The 12,944-nt window shown below is 38.3% G+C and overlaps 1 non-coding gene across 1 annotated transcript; it reads right to left on the bottom strand.

Annotated features, from left to right (window-relative positions):
- Positions 1 to 211: 211 nt before the first annotated feature.
- LOC122094981 lies at positions 212 to 315 on the bottom strand. Its single transcript, XR_006144986.1, has one exon. It is a non-coding gene; the product is annotated as a small nucleolar RNA U13 (small nucleolar RNA).
- Between the last annotated feature and the right edge of the window lie 12,629 nt (positions 316 to 12,944).

The raw sequence follows: 12,944 nt of genomic DNA, 5'->3' as shown, positions 1-12,944 counted from the left end.
TAGAATAATCATTTCTTATCACTTTCCAAGTCCTGGAAATCTATTTTCTGTTAGGATGAATCTGACTGCTATAAGTAGTTCATAAGGATGGGATCATATAGTGCTTGTTATTCTGTGGCTGCCACATTTCACTTAGGATGTTGTCAAGATTGATCTATACTGTCAACATTTACTCCCTTTGAAGACTGAGTGATATCCTTTTCTTCCTTCACACCAGACAGGTATTGTGTTCACGTGGTAATGAGGTTTGAGGGAGGCATATATCATACAAGCATGTGAGAACCCAATCATCACATTTATGAACCAGAAAGAGGTCTGAGTAATATTCTTTTATATGTATAGACCATGCTTTTCTACCTATGGATCTGGGTCCTTGCTAGCATTTGATTATTTGGATAATTCCCCATGAATGAGTGCCCATAGGTACCTCCCTGAGTCCCTTTCCTCATAGACAGTTTGTATAGACATGTACTCTGAAGCACAATTACTGGGTCATATGTTAGCTATCCTATGGTGATTCCAGTTTTCATTTTAAAGAAACTGCCAGATTGTTTGCTTTTCAAAATGGACATACCATATCATTTTGTTTTCCTGACAAAAATTCACTGCGTGGTGATTTTTTTCCCCTAACAACAACAACAAACATTGCCATGAGTGAATTAGGCAAATGATCACAAGACTGGATTTAAAAGAATTGTTAAGAAAGCCTCACATTAGTGAGGCTTAACACAACCGTAGCCACCTTATCCGAATGTGTGTGAAATTGGTGATTTCTGCTGGTGATGTTAGTATGTGTCTTTTCATATACCTTTGGCAATCTTGAATGCTTCCTTTGAGTTCTCTTTTCAAAATCTGGCAATTCAAACCACAGTTTCCCCCCCTAATAAACCTACTAACTCCAAACCCACCTAGTCTCAAGGTTCTTCTGAGTTTGTGGAATAGAACAGGCAGAACTCCCACAGTCGCTGTTCTTGCTACACTCTGCCACCTGTGAAAGCCCATGAGCTGGGAGCTGGAATGCTCCTACAAATTTTCAGTTCACCACAGCTGCCAGTGCACGTGCCTCTACCATGCTAGCATGCCACCACACAAGCAACCCCATTAAAGGAGCCTGGTTCTTTACCTCCTCAAATGTACCTGTTAGTACTCATACTTGCACATTTGCTTTTCTTTTGCATTTTTATTTATTATTTGTATTTAATCATTTTGGAGGGGGGTGTGTGTTGGTCCTGGGGCTTGAACTCAGGGATTGGGCAGTGTCCCTGAGATATTTTTCCTCATGGCTAGCACCAGTTCCACTTCCAGCTTGTTGGTAGTTAGTTGGAGATTAGAGGCTCACAGACTTTCCTGCCCTGGATGGGTTTGAACTATGGTCCTCAGATCACTGCCTCCCTAGTAGCTAGGATTACAGATGTGAGGCATGGGTACCTGGCTTATTTTTGCTTTTTATTATCTTTAAGTAGTTGTACAAAGGGGTTTCAATTCAACAGGTAAGTTTCTGAGTACAATGTGTCTTCTATTCTCCTGCCCCATCTCACATTTGCTTTTTGTTTTCATAAATATTTTAATAAAGTCCAGAGCATCTCAAAGGAGACTGCCTACTTAGGTATATGCATTCTTTCACAGGAGCAGTGTATAACTTTAAGAAATATTATACTGAAAAAAATAGGTTTGAAATGTAGCTTGAGACATTTAACCTTGGCATGAGAAATATCTTTCATCTAGAAAATGTTAAATACTTCAACACAGACCCTTTCCTTGGAAAAGCCTAAGCAACTTTAAAATGTATTAGAATTAGCATTTGCATTGTGGTTTAGGCAATGTTCTATCACAATGTTGACTGAGCATGTGTTTGAATGTTTGTACCTACGGTGGGAAGTACAATTGTACTGAACATTGGACATCACAATAAAGAGTGGATCATTGTTCAAAAGAACAAATGTCCCCCAACTTAAATTGAAATAGATTAATGTGCCATTAATTCAAATATGCCAGGAAAAGAATGAGAAAAACTTCATGGTATAAAGTAATTCATAGTTTAGAATTACTTTATTTTGTAATACTACAGCTATAAAAACAAGCACAGTGATGGCAGCTGGCAATTATTGGACATATTCAACTCTGGCTTCCTCTCACCAAATTAATGTGATCTATGTTAGATGCTATGCCAGCTCTGCCAACTAACATTGGGGTCTTTTATTCCATTCAACACATCTTCTTCCTCAGTGTTAGTCTTTATTGAACAATCTCATCAATGTTTCTTGGGAACTGTATAGGCATTTATCATTAAGAGTATACTTTGTTATGTCATGTTTTGTATTGGTTTGAAGTATGTTTTGTTATTGAAAGATAATCTCTAAAGTAGCTGCTCAACCAAGATAATGTAAAAAGTGGGTGATTTTTTTCCATTCAACCTATAGAAAAGCTCATTGTTACTAATCTGTTGGCTACTTCTTTTTTAATTTAATTTTTATTTACTGCTATTGTTGAGTTATATACAGAAGGGTTACAGTTACATGAATCAGATAATGAGTACAATTCTTTTTGAATCATGTTTCCCCTTCTCTCAGTTTTTCCCTTCTGTCCTGATCCATAAGACATACAGCTCATTTCCCACATAGTATCAAGCATCTGGTGTATTTGTTCACCCTTGTTCTACCGTTTCTGTGCCCCCCTTTACTCTCCCAAATACAACCAAGTAACAAAGGAGACAAAAGGAAAAGAAACAATGGCAACTAAAAAGTGTCTCTTGTTTCCTTTTCTTGGAGTTCATTTCAATATAAATATATATGTATATATATTTCACACATGCACACACACACACACACACGCACACACACACACACACACACACACACGTGTTTACTTGTAGATTTCTAGGTACATTCCAGTAACCACAAATAAGGGAAACTATGCAGTCTACATTTCTTTGGGTCTGGTTTACTTTGCTTAGTATAATTTTTTTTCCAAGTCCTACCATTTCCTTATGAATGGTACAATATCATGCTTTCTGATGGATGAGTAGAATTCCATTCTGTATATATACCACATTTTCTTGATCCATTTGTCCACTGAGGGGCACTTGGGTTGTTTCCCTATGTTGCCTATGGTAAAGAATACTGTAATGAACATGGTTGTAGTGGTGGCTTTAGTGTGACCTGATTTGTGGTCATTTGGATAAATGCCCAGGAGTGGGATTACTGGGTCATAGGGAAGCTCTGTGTTTAGTTTTTTAAGGAATTTCCATACTGCTTTCCAGAGTGGTTGAATAAATTTACATTCCTACCAACAGTGTAGCAGAGTTCTCTTTGGGCCACATCTTTGCCAGCATTTGTTATTGTTAGTTTTCTTGATAATGACCATTCTAACTGGAGTGAGGTAGAATCTCAATGTTATTTTGATTTCCATTTATTTTATGGCCAGAGATGTTGAACACTTCTTTATGTTTCTAATGGCCATTCTTAAATAAAGATTCAGAATCACAACAAATCAAAGAGAGACAATAAATGAGATTGAATCAAACTGAAATGCTTCTGTATGGCAAAGGACATAGCTAGCAAGATGAATAGAAAGCCCACAGAAAGGGAGGTATTTACTAGCTAGGCAGAAAAGGGCCTCATGTCTAAAACATACTTCAAAGTAAAAAATTACCCCCCCCCCGAAATAAACAGTCCCAAACTCAACAACTCAATCAATAAATGGGCTAAAGACTTAAAGAGAGACTCTCAGAAGAAGTAAGAATGGCCAATAGATAAATACACATAAACAACTGATGGCTATTTCTTTAAATCATTAGTTGAGTTTCTTTGTTTGTCAGAAGAATTTTATGACAAAAAAATCTTTCCATGAATTATCTTAGCTATTTTTACTTTATAAGGAACAAACTTTGCATTCTCATAGGGTACACAAGCTATTTTATTCTCTGTTATTACATAAGAAGGTACAAATGGGATTCACTTTGCATTGTGTATTGAATGACTTTAGAAATGCAAAGATAATTGCTAGAATCTTTACTGTTCTGTAACTATAACGTTCTACTTGTTTCTCTTATATATGCACACATATATATACAGCCATATACAGAACACACACAAATACACAGCACACAGCACACACATGCACCCACACACCACAATTACTATTCACTATATCCCATGACCCAAATCACTTTAGCTATAGAGAAGATAGGAACACACATCACAACTACTCTTTTTTGATAATTTTAGATGATCAGATCTATTTTCTGTAGCTTATTCCAAGGATGCTGAGGAAAAGTGCAGTTTTCCTTGTTGCTAGTAGTCAATATTTTGAGACTAAATTTCAGCTTGGCCTGGAAATCACTATGTGGCCTGCTTAGCTTTTAATTCATAATCCTCTTTCTTCAGTCTCCAGAGTGCTAGGATTACAGACATGTGTCACCACACCTAGCTCTAAAAGCTACTTTTTAATGTTTTACTCATTTTATTGGCCTCACAGCCATTGTTGTTGGGATGAGAGTGTCTTGTTACATTCCTAAGTGACAAGGAGGGACGGATACACAGTGAGATTAAGTGATTTGCCCAAATTCACTTTGTAAGTACATCATTGTTATAGGAATTTGAGCCTGGGGAGTCTAGCTTTAGAGCTGCCTGCTTATGACTGCTATCCTGTTTCAACTCTGATATATATATATATATATATATATATATATGTATATATATATATATAATGCATACATACATATATATATACAGAGAGAGAGAGAGAGAGAGAGAGAGAGAGAGAGAGAGAGAGCTATTCTTTGTTTGCGTTAGTGGCACATTTGCAAATCTTGGCTGCTTTGCATGGATTGCATAAGCTACTTGTCCATTACAGGGAGCTTAGTTGAAACTGGATAGCAGAAATCATAATTCTCATAAAATGGGAGCAAGTAAACTGTGATGTTACATCAAGATGAGAGAGAAAAAGAGGACCCAGGTGCCACGACTCCCTTTCTCTAGGCCTGCAGACCACTGTGCCTCCTAAAAGGACACTCCAGTTCACGGCTGAGTTCAGCTCTTTCTAATCCATGGCATCATTATGCGGACTGATGTCCACACTACACATGGAGTATTGCTAAAACTTAATTTTCTTCTTACTTTCAGAATGTAGTACATGCAAATAGAAGTTCTTTCCATACCCACAGTGCAATTGTCTAGGATACTCACGAGCAGGTAGCTCATTTGGGAGACTGTTGCCAATACTGATTTGGACAGCACAATCACTGTTGAACCCAGGAGAGAAGGTTCTGAGGGAAGGGTCAAGTTTCAAAAAAAACAAAAACAGAAAGAAATGAAAGAAGTCCACTAATATGAACACTTTCAAATCTCCAGTTTCCATAGAAACAGAAAATCCAGGCAAGCAATTGAGCCATCCAAGAGTTTTGAAGGATAAAATGTCTCTAAATGTCAGAAACTGTTATCAGCCTTAACTAGAATTGGCTTTTGAGCCTCAGCCTGTAGTGATACAACACTCATCCTTCAAATACCCTTTCCCCAAGGACTGTCCTGACATTTGAACCCATGAAAAACCTTGTACCCTATGACCTGACTGCCAGTAAGCTGTCCTGGCAACTCAAAAACCTGGTTCACTGAGTGGCTCATTGAGAGGCTCAGTATTTTCTGCTTATGTGAGGTTCTTGCGTAGAATAGTATAGGCTAAAGTGTTTATTAAAAATGATTGCTATTAACCTCTCTATATTTCCGCTGCTGAGCCTTTTGTATTCTTTGGATATAGATGTAGCTGATAATTTTATTGACTTACACACTTTCTCTCATCTTACATTAACCAGCTGAGAGATTTAAAGAGTGTTACAGATTTACAGTGTCTTGGTATAATGAATGTCTTATGTTACTGGGTCTGAGCCAATATACCCACTGCCTTATAATTTATTTCCCTGATTGCTTTGCTTCGGGCTCTTTGTATGTTATTAACAACAACTGGATTTCACTGCCTGCTTTTTAAAAATTTTTATCGGTTGTAGGGCTTGAACTCTGGGCCTGGGCACTGTCCCTGAGCTCTTCAGCTCAAGGCAGACACTCTACCACTGAGCCACAGTGCCACTTCCGGTTTTCTAGTGGTTAATTGGAGATAAGAGTCTTGCAGACTTTCCTGGCTGGCTTTGAACCGGGATCCTCAGATATATACACATATTTTATGCATCATAGCTGAACTTTAATATGCGAATGCCTGAAGCTTGTATATTATTGATATACAGAGGAGCTCTCATTCTCCAATGAGCAATTTGCCAGGGTAAGTTTTCAAATGTCTCATTGGTATGACCAGTGTTGTGTTAAGAGACATAAAGTTTCTGCTACTGCTAATTAAAAGACAGTAAAGTATTTTGATTTATGAAAGTGCAATTTACCAGTGAATTGAAGTAACCCTACACTAATAACACAGTGGCCAATGACTTAGTAGGTACATAAAACACATGGCAAATGATTTCAGTGAATTCTCTTAGTTCACCCTAGCAATCCTCTTAGGAGGTTGATGGTGGAGAGGAATCTAGTCACTCCTTACAAGCTTGCCCAGTTGAGTGACAGCAACAAGGGGTTGGAAACCAATGCCATGGCTCTGAAACACAAGCTCTATTTTTACCACTCTGTTTTACTTCCTGTTCTGCTTTCTGCTTAGAAAAGCAAGTCACCCTTTGCCCTCTCTTGTGATAAAAACTGAGCCGTAAAAGCTCAGAAACATAGTAATTTGTTGTAAAATACCACAAGGAATGAAAACCCCAGGCTGATAATGCAATTCGCAAAAGCCAGTGTTTAGGAAGCAAGACTTTTCTGCATGGTTATAACTATCAAAAAATATTAATTATTTCCCTTTGTCACTAAGTACCAGGCACAAGGTATTAAGGACCTGACTGCTTATGTCTTACTTCACAAAACAAATCAACCAGAGAGATACTTCTGTGAATCTCATTTCACAGAGAAGAAGGCCTAGACACCCAGGGAAGGGATGGTCATACTGCTAGCAACTGAGGATGCTTGCTCTTCAGGTTCCAGGGTCAGTGTGCGCTTGACTCTCCTGTGTTTCTACGGATACCTTCCTAACTGAATATTGAAACTTCAGGACCGCAGTCAAAGTCCCTTATCTTCAGAGAGATACAGACCAAATAAATAATGCATGAGATCAGCTACTAGGAGATCATGGAAATACTGAGTAACAGACAGAATTGAAGACAAAATTAGTAATTTTATCATAAGAATATGATCTAATCTGGAGCTACATATGGTTCAGATTGAATCCAAACTCATGGAACTTTGACAAATTACTCTCTCTCTCTCGCTCGCTCGCTCGCTCTCCTCTCTCTTTGCTTCACTGTGAAGTCTATGTTGGCTAGATGAGCATTACTCACTTCATGTGTATCTGGGTTTGATGCCATTTCCCTCCCCTTGGTTCTTTCACTCCAAATTCATCATCGAACACTGCAGGTACCTCAGGCAGCTTGGGAAATAATTCTGAACAGGATTCTGTGGCTGACCTGCTTACATCTAGAGGTCATGTTTGGTGTAGGAGGTTTAAGAGTGTTGGGAAAGATGGGTTATCATATGGACAGACATCCTAATACAAAGGAGAAATAAACAACTTAACAAACGAGTTTTAGCAACATTGGATCAGGTAAGCAGAAGCCAGTGAGTGGCGGAGACCTTGCAATAGACTAGGCTGGTGTAACGTAAACAAGGCAGGCCACAACAGCTCCAAACTTTCCAGTATTTTGAGGATGACTCATTTTGTTCTTCTGCCTCTCCAACCAAGCCAGCATACTGTTGGTTAACGTGGCCATCTTCCTCACCCCCACTGACAACTCATAAGTGAAGTGTAGTATGAGTGTGTGGGTCTATACCACGTTCCATTTTGCATAGTCATTTTATCCTATTTTGGGGTCAATACTACATTGTTTAAATTAATATAGCCTCATAATTGGGCCTAATCGGTCTTTATTTTCTTTGCTTTCACAGTTTACCCGAAGAGGTAAACTGTTGAAATGTTGAACAGTAGACAGGTGACATTTTTCTGTATTATCACTAACTAGGAGGTTTATCTTCTAGTTGATATGTTAATCAGGCACTTCATAAGACTTTCTGCTATTCCTAATTTTCTTATGAGTCTTTAAAGAATCAGCTTTTTGTTTGGTTGATTTTTGTGTGTGTGTGTGTGTGTGTGTGTGTGTGTGTGGTCCTGGGGCTTGAACTCTGGGTCTGAGTGCTGTCCCTTAGCTATTCAGCTCAAGGCTAGTGCTCTACCACTTGAGCCACAATGCCACCTTCAGTTTTGTAGTTGTTTATTAGAGATAAGAGTCTCACGGACTTTTTGCCCTGGCTGGTTTGGAATCTCGATCTTCAGATCTCAGCCTCCTGAGTAGTTAGAATTACAGGCATGAGCCATCGGCGCCTGGCTTGGTTGATTTTATATATAGTTTTGGGAGTCTCTATCTTATTGATTTCTGTCCTATTCTTTACTGTGTCTCTCTGCCTACTCATTTTGGGGTTGGTGTGTTCCTGTTCCTCTAGCAGCTTTAGTTGTACCATGAGGCTATTCACTTGCTCATTTCTGTTTTCTTTATGTCTCATTTAGAGCTAAGAACTTTCCTCTCAACATTGCTTTCACAATTTCCCAAAGTTTCCCCTATGATGTGTTTTCACTTTCATTGAATTGTAAGGCATTTCTGATTTCCTCCTTTATTTCTTCAGTGATACATGTCTTGTTCAGCAGTGTGTTGTTCAGTCTCCATGTGTTTGTGTGTTTTGTGTGGCATGTTTTGTTGTTAACTAGTTTAATTCCATTGTGATCAGATAGGATATAAGGAGTTATCTCAAGCCTTTTGTATTTGTTCAGGCCTGCTGTGTGTCCTAAGTTTTGGTCAATTTTGGAAAATGTTCCATGGGCAGATGAGAAGATTGTGAATTATGTGGTTGCTGGGTGTTTAGGTTATTGGGTCATTTAATTCAGAAGCTTCTTTGCTGATCTTTTGTTTTGGCTGACTTGTCCTCCTTTGGTCAGAGTAGAGGGTGCAAGTCTCCCACTATTACTGCATTGTGGTCTATCACATTCTGTAAGTCGAAGATTTTTTGTTTAATGTACTTGGGTACTCCATTGTTTGGTGTGTAAATATTAACCACTGTGATTTCCTCTTCATAGATCATTCCCCTTACTAATATGTAAAGGCCTTTCTTGTCTCTCCATACTGATTTTAATGGGAAGTCGATTTTATCAGCTAACAGAATGGCTACTTCAGTCTTCTTGCAGGGTGCATTTGCATGAAAGATCTTTTTCCATCCTTTCACTCAGAGTTTATGTTTGTCTTTGACTGTGAACTGAGGTTGTTGGAGAAAGCAATGGTCGGATTTTATTTTTTTATTCAATCTGCTGCTCTATGTCTTTTGGTTTGTGAGTTGAGCCTACTGATGTTTAGCACTACTATGGGGAAAAATGTCATATTTCCTGGCATCCGGTGCTGTGCTTCTTTCTTCTTCTTGGGTTAGTGATTTTATTCAGTGCTGTGTTTCCTTGACTTTGATTTAAAAAAAATTATTGTAAAGTTGATGTACAGAGGGATATAGTTACATAGGTAAGGTCATGAATACATTTCTTTTTGAACAGGGTTATTTCCTCCCTCATTTTCGCCCGTTTGACCCTGCCTACTCCCTTGCTACCCCAAGTTGTAAAGTTTTCTTCAGATTGTAGGCTTCCTTTTAGTATCCTTTGTAGTTCTGGTTTAGTGTTCATGAATTCCTTTAGTTTTTATCATGAAAGATTTCAGTTTTGCTATCAATTGTGGATATTAGTTTTGCTGGGTACACCTGTTTGGCAATTGCTGTCTTTCAGAGTTTGAATTACCTTGGGTATTGTATATAAATTTATCTGAACTAGGGAAAGGAAGAACAACAAAATGGTGATACGAAGGGCAAAGGGGGAACCAACACAACAGTGATAGTCACAAGCCATTATGTTGGAAATGATCTGTATAACTTGGGGGCAGGAGGTTGGGGGAAGGGAAAGAGGGAGAAAAATGAGGGAAGGGGTAACAAATTAGACAAGAAACGTAATCACTACCTTACTTATGTAACTGTAACCCCTCTGTATATCACCCTAGCAATAAAATTAAAAAATATTTTATTGTAGAATGCCCTGGCAAAAACTTGTCCACAATTCATTCATTCATTTATATCTGTAGAAGTTGTAATGATAATATAAAATGATACAAAATATAAGGTACCAATATCCTCATCTCTGATATTGGTAGCTTATATTTTATATCATTTCCTATTGATCAGTCTTACATTTTTAAATCTTTTCACAGGAGAAAGGTTTTTGTGGGTTTTTTGTATTTTGATTTCTTTTTATTTGTAACATTTTTCTTTCTTTCTGTTATTCCCTTTACTTTCTTCTGTGTTAAGCTATTTTTTTCTAGCTTCAGGAGAATCTTATTTTTTATTTAAAAATATGTTTTGACTTTAACTAGTTGTACAAAGGAGTTGCCATTTAATAAAGCAATACAACGTATCTCGATCAATGTCTCCCCTTTTAACATTCTCACTCATTCCTCCCCTATCCCCCCTTCCCTCTTCTTAAATTTGTAGAATAGACATTAAAATTTTAAATTCTCCCCCTCTTCTCCTCTTCATTCCTTTACTGATTTCTCCTTGACCCCACCCCATCCCTTTCAAGTATACTTCCTGGTGTTTCTTTAAAGCATGTGGAGGTTGTTATGAGTTACTATAGGAAGAAGAAAGAGGCCTTTCCACAGTCAGAGTGCTTGTCACACTGTATTGTGCTTGCCTGCTCACAACACCCTGTCCCTCCCTTAGGCTGGATGTGGGGAAATCTGTCTGCTATCTGTCCCTATCATGGAGCACAGTGCCCAGCACATAGTGCACATGTGACACACATGTACAACGTGGAAACCCAATGCTTTTTATGTTTATTTTTACACCCTGGGAAACTGAGGCTTAGAGACTGGGAGTCACACCGTGTCATCTGACAACGAAGCCTATGGCTGTGCCAGGAAAATGTCCTACCCACTTCGGCATCCTCTAGGGAAGTGGCAGGTACCCAACCCACACTTGCAGGCTTGCAACTTGGAAACTGTGGGATCCAGGGCAGGTTGTCTCCCTTGCAGGCCTGTCATAACTTTGGAGCACATCTGTCAGGTCCCACAGACCAGTGTTGGTGCTGAGTTGGGTCCCAGGGTTGTGTTAGGACTTGTAGGCAAGTCCTACAAGTTTCCCTGGGTAACCAGGCCCACAGACTTGAAGATGACTCCCAATGCACATCCAGGAGAGTCTTATATTTGATTAATCTTATTTTTCTTGTCTACTATGTTTAGTGACTATATTTGGTAGCGTTACTAATTTCTCTCTTAGTATTGCTTTTTATACTCCTATTTATGATTATGATTATTTTGTAATACTTATCAATTTTCATTGCTACATTTTTAATTCATTGGTTTATTATCATATTCTGGTTTAATTTCAAAATATTTGAAGGCTCACAATACAATTTTGTTAGCACTTATTTTATTTTCACTGTTGTCCCTTTGGATTTTGATTACTTGAAATTGTTGAGGTTGGCTTCCCTCTTTGGAATTTCATCTATCTCATTAAATATTTCACAAGGGCTTGGGAAAAAACCTTGTAATTATATAGTTGTTCCATGTACTGTGCTATATATATCAATTAAGTTAAAATGGTTGATTGTCCTATTTTACACACACACACACACACACACACACACACACACACACACACACACACACACACACATTCATTGCAGAACTGGGGTTTAACTTGACCCATATCTCCAGACCTTTCTACTTTAGTTATTTTTCAGTAGGGTCTCATTTCTTCCCTATGGTTTATGTCAGACAATGATCTTCCTATATGTGTAACTGAGATTACAGGGATATGGCTTCTTTGTCATTAATTTTTTCTAGACACTGAAAAAATTCTTGTGGAGATTTTATCCCTGTAGTTGTGAAAGGAATATGAATACTTCTAGAAGAAGAAATGCATCATGTAATAGGAGCTCTAAAAGCAGGAAACTTAGTTCTAAATCCCAGAACCGTATAGCTATTCTAGCTATATGACAATAGCCCAGTATGTTAGTCTCTTTTTGTCCGAGAATCCTCATCTATAAAATGCAGCATGTACTTATGTGCATTTTTGGAGTGTGTGTGCATGTATATCCATATATACAAATGTACATTATATGCTGATATACATTGCATATCTTCTCCCCTCCCTTCATTTTTCTCACCTCCTCCCTTCCTTCCTCTTTCTCTTTCTTTTCTTCCCTTCCTTCCTTCCTTCTCCTTCCCTCCCTCCCTCCCTCTCTTTCTCCCTCTCTTTCTCTCTCTCTTTCCCTCTTTCTTTTTCTCTCTCTTCCTCTCTTTCTCTCTCTCCTCTCTCTTTCTTTCTCTTTCTTTCCTTCTCTTTTCTTTCTTTCCTTCTTTCTCCTTCCTTCCTTCCTTCCTTCCTTCCTTTCTTTCTTTCTTTCTCTTTCTTTCTTTCCTTTCTTTCTTTCTTTCTTTCTTTCTTTCTTTCTTTCTTTCTTTCTTTCTTTCTTTCTTTCTTTCTTTCTTTCTTTCTTTCTTTCTTTCTTTCTTTCTTTCTTTCTTTCTTTTTCCTTTTTGGAATTGTGGATCAAGCCCAGGATGTTGCACTTGCTAGGCAAATGCTTTGCCACTGAGCTATATCCCAACCCCTTCCTTCCTTCCTTCCTTCCTTCCTTCCTTCCTTCCTTCCTTCCTCCCTCCCTCCCTCCCTCCCTCCCTCCCTTCCTTGTTTTGTCTCACTTCTATTGCAATCTTGCTCGTTCCTGTTCTATTAGATCCCTAGCACACCATAACTACTATCTAATGTTTACAATTATTATGATTATTATTACTTGGATCTAATCTTGAGAGGGAAGAGAGTATC

The sequence above is a fragment of the Dipodomys spectabilis genome, unplaced genomic scaffold (assembly GCF_019054845.1).
Source record: "Dipodomys spectabilis isolate Male_0828 unplaced genomic scaffold, ASM1905484v1 ptg000329l, whole genome shotgun sequence".
Lineage (NCBI taxonomy): Eukaryota > Metazoa > Chordata > Mammalia > Rodentia > Heteromyidae > Dipodomys > Dipodomys spectabilis.
This window is presented reverse-complemented; position numbering and strand designations above follow the sequence as displayed.